This window comes from Bos grunniens, chromosome 19 (genome assembly GCF_055505025.1).
Source record: "Bos grunniens cultivar Pamir isolate PY7600 chromosome 19, Bosgru_T2T1.0, whole genome shotgun sequence".
In the NCBI taxonomy this organism is placed as follows: domain Eukaryota; kingdom Metazoa; phylum Chordata; class Mammalia; order Artiodactyla; family Bovidae; genus Bos; species Bos grunniens.
Genome location: NC_141183.1, coordinates 20,049,806 through 20,058,810, shown reverse-complemented (window position 1 = coordinate 20,058,810; position 9,005 = coordinate 20,049,806).

Sequence of the window (9,005 nt, the reverse complement as noted above, 5' to 3'; positions counted from 1 at the left end):
GGGAGGAAAGAATTCCTTAAGCGGGCAGTGACTTGCCAGAGGATAAAGCTACTTAGTGGTGTGTCCAGATCCTTCCTCCCAGGCTGGCTCTTTGGATTCCCTCAGCAGACAACAGGAGATAGGAGACACGGAGCAAGTCCAGGACCTCAGAGTTCTTTCCCTCCCTCCCTGCCTTGATTAGATTAGGGGCCAGTTTCCGCTCCCTCACTCCTCTTCCTGAAGAGTGGGGACTTTATCTTCAAAGCCCAGAAGAGCTCTGGCCTCAGAACTGGCCAGAAGTCCCCACCCTCCTTTCACATTGACCATGCATCATGCCAAGTCTTTCTGGAGATGGACACCACTGTGGCCTGGGAAGCACTGAGTTCCACTGAAGAACTAGGAGCACACAGGACAGCCTGTTCTCTAACACGGACCTTTTCTGAACGGAGGCCAGGGAAGGGGAGGGAGCGAGGGCAGTAGCGAAGGCCCAGGCCAGCAATGGGCTATAAGGGATGGGCAGTCTGTATCTAGCCACGCACCATTTCCAAGGCCATCTGCAGGATCTGGCTGGAAGTTTGGGGATGGGTGTCATGGAACCCCTTCTCCAAGCTAAGACAGAGGAGGGTGTTTGTTCATCCCTCCTTCCTTTAAAAGATGTTTTTTATGCTCTTCCCTGCCTCACTTGATTACCAAAGTTATAGGTCTTTGTTACGAAAGAAACTTAGAAAATGGAACACCCCATCGTCTAAACTTCAGAGCTAGCTAAACATTTTGAACAGGTTTTATATAAAATCTTTCATATATATATATGACACATATGGGATTATCTCAGGCATATTGTTGTACAGGTTATATCTTGGGCATAATTCAGTGTCAGGACATATGGATTTTTCTCATTCTTTTTGATGACTACATGAGATTCCATTGTATGAATGGACCTTCATTTATAAATTAAATCCACAGTGTGTCCCCAGCAATGAACTTCCTTGTATATATTTCTTTGTACTCTTGGAGATTTCCTGTAAGATGATTCCTAGAAGTAGAACTGCTGTGTCAAAGGGTACACTTATTTCAAATTTTTTCTAGATTAGTGACCAAGTATGTGTATGTGCCTTTAGAGAGTGTTTCAGTGTGTGTGTTGGGGGAGAATTTAAACCAGTTTCCTCGCCCTCCATCCTCAGATTTTAAGCCCTCTTTAAGCTGAGGGGGGTGTGTGTATGTGTGTGAGCGGGTGGGAGGGGGGTGGAGGGATGGGGGTTGGGGGTGGGGGATTAAGGGTGGGGGGTGTGGGGGGTTGGGGAGTGGGAGGGGTGGAAGCGGATAGACTTTACAGTGCTTTTGCTTTATGGGAGATAAGAAATACAATCACCAGCGAAGGTAGAGGATTTGCAGGCCCGAGGATTGAGCTCCACCCAGGAATGCCTGGCTGATGATGGAGGTGGGCAGATGGTGAGGACACCCTAAGCACCCAGCTCCTCACAGGCGGCAGGCAGAGTGGGCGAAACAGTTCCTGAAATAAATCCCTGGGACTTGGCCCAGGGAGGGAGTGAGGCTGAGATAGGAGCGCATGCTCTGAAGGGAATGTGAACAGATTTGAGCTTGAAAGAGGGCAGCTGGGGCCCGGGACCTACCCCCGCCCGCGCCCCCATCCACTAACCTATGGGGCCCCCCACCAGCCGCCATAACTCATGGGATCCCAGAACCGGAACCGGAAGCGAAAGTGTGAAGTATCAGATCTCTCGGCTACCCTGAACTGTTTGGGACTCCATCTCTATTTAGTTTATTCAGGTCTCTGCGCTAATCCGGGTCTCTGCCCCTCCTGGATAGAGTCGTGTGATGGTGAAGGGGGAGAGGAAGGAGGGTTTATCTTTTTAGCACCTCCCATCCCCCTCCTAATAAATCTGGTGAAAAGATTGGTGGAGTAGGGTGGGGCTGACACCTGGCTTTTAAAGATTGCTGAAAGTGAGGTTTTGTGCTTTTGATTGTGTTTGTTTTTATAAGATCATGCCCTGCTTTCCATTCCAGATGCTGACTCTTATCCCTCAGGAGAGAGAAGGCAGAAGTGCTTGCTCATTCCCTGGAACTCTCCCAGTGTAATGGGGGAGGAACAGAGCCACCAGTCAGACCAGGCAGCATCTCAGAAAGTAACCCACGAAGCAAGACTTCTGTGACCTTGACCAAGTCATTTCTTGTCCCCTGACCTCAGTTTACCCATCTGTAAAAGGAGGGGGTTAAATACATAATTATCTTTTCTGGTTTTCTTTCTCTGGTCCTCAGTAGGAGGTGGGCATGGGGAACTCCTTAATGATCTTTCTGTCTTTCTCTTATCTTTTGTTGAAATGACCTTGTTTTGTTTTTAAGTTTGTTTACTGTCTGCCTTCATCTCCAGGTTGTACAGCCTTCATCCATTTTGCCCACCGATCTATCCCCAGGACAGTGGCAGGCACACTTGTAAGTGTGGTGGATGATCATCTTGTATCTATGGAATTCGGGGTGTCCACCCAAGGGTTGGAGGGTTGGGGTTTCACCTCAGTGAAGAATCTTTTTAGTCTATAAATGCTAATAACATTCAGGAAAGAGACTAACAAATAAGGTTAGGGAGTTTATCTGGGAGGGTTTCCTGGAGGAGGTGAGGAAAAGAAGCAGATATAGAACTGGAATTAAGTATTCTGATTAAGTAAGAGAGGAGGACCATGGGATTGGAAGTACTTTCTTGGTCCTACCTACTGCTCGGGAGGCAAGACCTGAGGTTGAGGTTTAACAGTTTCGTTCCTCTCTTCCCAGTAATTAGTTACCTGGCCTGGGACACTGCCTAGAGTCTGTTCACCACTCCCCTATCCCAGCTCCTCCCAAGTTCACCCCAGGATGGTCAAACTGTATCTAGATCCCATTATCTGCCTCAGCACTCCAGAGGAGCCCAGCGTAGAGCAGGGGATAGGGAAGGGACTCACAAGTTCTAGACTTGTGATATCCAATATGGCAGCCACCAGCCATATGTGGCCACTGAGCAGGGGAAATGTAACTGATCTGAGACCTATAAATATGAAATATACGACAGATTTTGAAGCCTTAGTGTGAAAAAAGAATGTATATATCTCATACTTTTTTATATAGATATGTTGTTTTTGAATATATTGAGTTAAAATGCTTCATTAAAATTAGTTTCATCTGCTTCATTTTACCTTTAAAAAATGTGGCTCCCAGAAATTCTTAAATTACATATGTTGTTCATATTCAATTTCTTTTAAAAATATTGTTATTATTTAAAATTTGTATATTTATTTGACGGTGTTGGGTCTTGGTTGCAGCATTCAAACTTCTTGGTTGTGGCGTGTGGAATCTAGTTCCATGATCAAGAATCGACCCTGTGCCCCCTGCAGTGGAAGTTCTGAGTCATAACCACTGGACCATCAGGAAATTCCTTCAATTTAATTGAAAACACCTTATCAAACTATGATTCTCACTGATTCAAACCTGATTACTTTGCAGGTGATTTTATAGCTTCAATCAGGGTGTGTTCATGCTATAAACCATCTCTTTAACTGTCTGTTTGCTGATGAGCGCAGTTAACTAGAATCCACAGAAAATTCCTAACGTGATTTTACTCAATAGCTTTTGACCTTTCATCATACTGCTGAGATAGTAGCAACAGTGTTGATAGACTGAAGTTTCATCATCTTCCCATCACTCGCTGCCTTCCTCAGCCCAGCCCTCTCCCAATCCCTGCAAGGTGCTGGAGCAGAAAGAGAGTTCAGGCAGGAGCTACTGAAGGGGAAGATGCCAGCTGGGGGATCTGGATTATCTGCTCCTGAGTTTGCACAAACATTAGTGGGTGGCCCGAATGTGTGTGTAGGTGTAGTGGGAGAGGTCAGTTCTACAATAAAACCCTCCATCCACTTGTCTCCCCCGCCCACCGCCCCCCCAACCCCAGGCCCGAGAGCATCAATCCAATCACTCACTCATTCTTTCAAAAAATCGCCTATAATATCTTAAGGTTTAGCTTTATTGTGCACAGACACACCTTCCTTGGCACTGGAGCTAAAGGTATAACCTGTACTCAGAGACGCTCTAGATCCTCGATGCAGAGCCTGAGACAGGGATTCAGAGGCACAAGGTTTATTGAGGGCAAAGTCTCAGGAGAAGAGGAGAGAGGGAAGCAGGATAGGGCAGGAGAGGGGCTCAGCAAAAGCCCCTTCTCACAGCTGGATTCTGATTTGGACTTCACTCAGTAGGGAAGCTCTGGATGGAGCCTGGAACCACAGAGAGGAGCCCCCTGAGACAGGGAAGCTGGTCTTTGGTACCCTTCCCCCATCCCATCAGTCAGTTAATAGGCTGCTGGTTGCTCAGGTCTCCAGAGAAGAGGCCACCACAAATTGTTGGAGTCACTGGAACCAACACTTACAGCCAGTAGAGGGGCCTGGGCGGGGCATCAAGGCATCCACTCAGGGTGTGGACTGAAAGGAGAAGTTGCTGACCTGGGCACGCCAGAGCCCTGATTGCTGCCTGTGTTTGGCAATCCTGTCCTCTTTCTACTCTCCCTCTGGGTCTCAACCTCAGCCCTTATCTGCCCTCTTCCCACCTTGTTTCTTCCTTTGTCTGTTTCTTGGTCCCTCCCTACCCTCAACATCCTTGGTTCCTGCCTCTGAGCTGCCCTTTCTCTTCTGAAACTCAGCATGAAATGCTGAGTTTCTTTGAAAGCCTCCAGGAAGTGGGGTACTGGGTTGCCCACGTTGACCTCTTTCCTTGTCAGTGGGTCAGTTGAACCGCACTGTTCCCTTAGAAAACTTTGGGGTCCCAGGGAACATTTGACTCAAACCCCTTTTGTTGCGTGCTTCCTTTCCTAGGTGTATCCATCCCCACCTCCTCTCTTGAAACAAGGACACTTTAGGAGAAATTCATTCTCAAGGCTTGACTCCTACTTAAACATCACAGGATACATTCTCTGGAAGGAAAGGGTGGAATCTGGGCTGGCTTCCTTAGAAACTTCAGCACTGGAAAGACACCTCCTTTCCTTGTCCCCTCTTAATTTCAAACAGAGACTGGGAGAAAGGAAGAGATGATTGTTTCTGGTCAGAGGCTGGGGGATGGATGGACTGACCTCTGAACCTCCCTTTTTTATGGCACAGCCCTGTTTGTAGAGATGCCAGAATTCTGATCAAAAAAGCAAGGGAGAGAAAAAGAAAGTATTCTCTGGGGGCATTTGGTTGCATTTTCATATCCCAAATCACACAGAGGGATGCAGTGTCATGCGCTCCATAACCCTCCTGTCTCTAGCATGTGGATTTCCTGTGGTTTGTCACACACACGCATGCAGACACACACACACACACACACACACACACACACACACACACACCCCTCTTGTTGAAACCAGGACTGCTGGTTCCAGGGAAGGGAGTGAGGAAGCAGCTGCGGACAGATGTGGGTGGCCACATACTTCTCCCTCTGGGAGGTGACACTTCCACTACACCTCCACAGGTTTCATCTGAACCTCACCCTAGACTGGGCCCTGTGTGTCTGGGTGGGCAGGATGGATGGAGGAGATGGGCAGGCCCTCTGCCAACAAGGAAAACATTCTTAACAGGCCCTTGAACTCTCAGCAAATCAATTCTTCCAAGGACCAAATCTGGAGGAAACTCAGCTTAAAGAACAGCAGCGGAGGGACTTCCCTGGAGGTCCAGTGGTTAAGACTCTGAGCTTTCACTGCAGGGGGCATGGGAGCTAAGATCCTACATGTTCTGAGGCTCGGCCAAAAAGAAAAGGAAAAAAGAACAGCAGGGGATTAGGCCCTAGATTGCTGGGTGAATTTCAGTGACAGTTGATAGATGGAAGCACTCGGGAGGAGTTTGGGGGAACATTCATATTTCCTACTGTATTGACAGAAGGCAGAATGTGGGGCCAGGATAAAGCATCGGGTCTGGATTGGGGAAAGTGACCCTGGCAGTCCAAAGCATTTGACATCTCTGAATCAGAGGAAGGGACTGCCTGACCGGACGTGTCACCCCCATTAGGCTGGGGCTGAGGCTGTAATTGCGGTAATTCTTTGATGAATGCAATTTGCAGCTGGCTTCTCTCCCTGTGACAGGCCTCAATTAGAGCTGCCAGAGGGAGCTGAAATGGGAGGGGGAGCTGGGATGTTGTTTCCAACTGCTTCTCCTGGTTCCCTCTCAGCTCGTGGTCCCACCCTGAAACAAGAGGGACTTTTTTTTTTTTTTCTAAAGAAGAGATTCTTTAGGGTGATTCATTAACCCCTTGTCTCTACGTATTAAAAAGCAGAGACATCACTTTGCTGAAAAAGGTCTGTATAGTCAAAGCTATGGTTTTCCCAGTAGTCTTGTATGGATGTGAGTTGGACCATAAAGAAGGCTGAGTGATGAATTCGATGCCTTTGAATTGTGGTATTGGAGAAGACTCTTGAGAGTCCCTTGGACTGCAAGAAGATGAAGCCAGCTAATCCTAAAGGAAATCAACCCTGAATATTCATTGGTAGGACTGATGCTGAAGCTGAAGTTTCAGTACTTTGGCCACCTAATTCGAAGAGCACACTCACTGAAAAAGACCCTGATGCTGGGAAAGATTGAAGGCAAAAGGAGAACGGGGTGGCAGAGATGAGATGGTTAGATAGTATCACCAACTTAATGGACATGAATTTGAGCAAACTCATGTCCATTGAGTCTGTATGCCATCCAACCATCTCATCCTCTGTTTCCCCTGCCTTCAATCTTTCCCAGCATCAGGGTCTTTTCCAAAGAGTTGGCTCCTCACATCAGGTGGAAAGTATTGCACCAGGTGCTGAGGGATTTGAAAATAAATGTGACATGGAAACTCTCCTCTGGCAGATAGTGGCGGACAGAGGAAACTGGTATGCTATAGTCCATGGGGTCGCAAAGTTGGACACGATTCAACAATTGTCCCCCAACGCCCAAACTTATCCCCAGAGATATAATTTCAGAACAAGTGGTGCTAGGTGGAGAGGGAGAAAGATATAAAATGAAAGATACCTTCCTTTAGGCTGGAATGATATGGATTTTAAAACTCAATTTTGTGATTTGCCTGGTGGTCCAGTGATTAAGACTTCACCTTCCAATGCAGGAGGTGTGGGTTTGATTCCTGGTCAGGGAGTTAAGATCCCGCATGTCTCACAGCCAAAAAAACAAAACATAAAACAGAAGCAATATTGTAACAGATTCCATGAGGACTTTAAAAAATAGTCCACTTCAAAAAAGAAATCTTAAAACAAAATCCCCTCAATTTTAATTTAGCTTAGTATTTTCTCATTTATTTTAGAGGTTCTAAAAGTCCTATAGGAAGGAAGACTTTTGAGCCAAAACGCTTATATCTGTCTTGTAGTCTCCTGTGCCTCTCATCAGAGAAAGGGGGAAAAAAATACAAGGTAGGATAATGGAAAGGAGAGAGGAAAAATCAACTTCCCATAGATACATAATTTTAATTTCAAAAGACTGATAGGGACACTAGAGAATATGCAGTCCAATGGTTTTCAGACTGTTTGAAAAACTAACAGCAATGTTCCTTCCAACAAAATCTAACAAAGAAACTCAATGTGCAAAAAAATGTCATGACTAATCTGGTGAGAGTAGAAGTGGGGGCTCTGAGCCCCCTGGACCGTCCTCCACCCTGAGTCCTGCCTCCCCTACTTCCTGCCTCTGTGACCTCCTGATGGTATCTGTAAGGATCACCCTTCAGTTATGATGACCAGCATCCTGGATCTGTCCTGTTTTGGCATCAAAACTCCCAAATCCCGAGAAATCTCTCAAACCAGGGCAAACAGAGACAACTGGTTACTTTACCTTCAGTGGAGCATAGTTAGGAAAGCACATTACAATCCCTTTGATATAACGATGAATATACAGAGGCAAAGAGAGGGGACATGGTTTGAAGTCCTGTGGTTAGATTCCCCATGCCCACGTGTGGCCTGTATACTAGGGTGTAAATTTTGCCCCTCTGTCTTGTATCCCTGTGAGAGGTACAATTATCCCCTTCCAAATTTTTCTCCTTCATCAGAGCCTTTCTTGTGAAGGCTTCCCTGATTCCTCTGGAAAGAATTATTATATCTTCTCTTCTAATTCTTCTTTTAGAGCATTTAATCTTGAGTCTCCCACTTGGATTGGGAGATTCTTGGTTCCATGTCACCTTTATTTTCATATCCCTCAGCACCTAGTGCAATACTTTCCACCTGATGCGAAGAGCTGACTCTGGAAAAGACCCTGATGCTGGGAAAGATTGAAGGCAGGGGACAACAGAGGATGAGATGGTTGGATGGCATCACAGACTCAATGGACATGAATTTGAGCAAATTCTAGGAGATGGTAAAGGACAGGGAAGCCTGGCGTGCTGCAGTCAGAAATGACTCAGCGACAACAACGGCACCTAGTGAAGTGTCTGGAATAGAGCAGGCATTCAAAAGATGTGTTTAGATAGATGGATGGATGGATGGATGGACAGACAGATGGATTTGGAGGATAGATGGATGGGAAGATTGATAGATGGAATGGATGGGTGGATAGAAAGATGGATAGGTAGAAGTCTGGGTGCCATGTTGAAGGCTTTGGAATGGAACAATTGCGCAAGTTCTAAGCAAGTTCCTCTTGGATCAATTTCCCTAATATGGCCATTTTGTTTGAATTTGACTTTTGGATTATCTAATAAACCCATATTCAGATACAGGGACTGAAGAAGCTTCCCAACCCAATTAAGACTCATTTAAACTGATCATTTATTATTTTTTTTTTTTTGGATTACTTGTGTCATTGCTTTCCTGTATGAAAAGTTACGATTTAACTACACAAATACAATATTTGGTGAAAATATCTCAAATAGGCAGCTGATGGCAGTGACGAAGAGTATCTGAAAATAAACAGTTTAAAAATATCAGCGAAGGGAGAGTGTAGGAGGCAGGGAGCGAGGGTGAGCAGTTGGTGAATATAGCGAGCAAGATGATCAGGACTCAAAGACTGGAATCTGATAGGAGGAATGTATATGAGGTGTGGAATGTCTCAATTAGTATC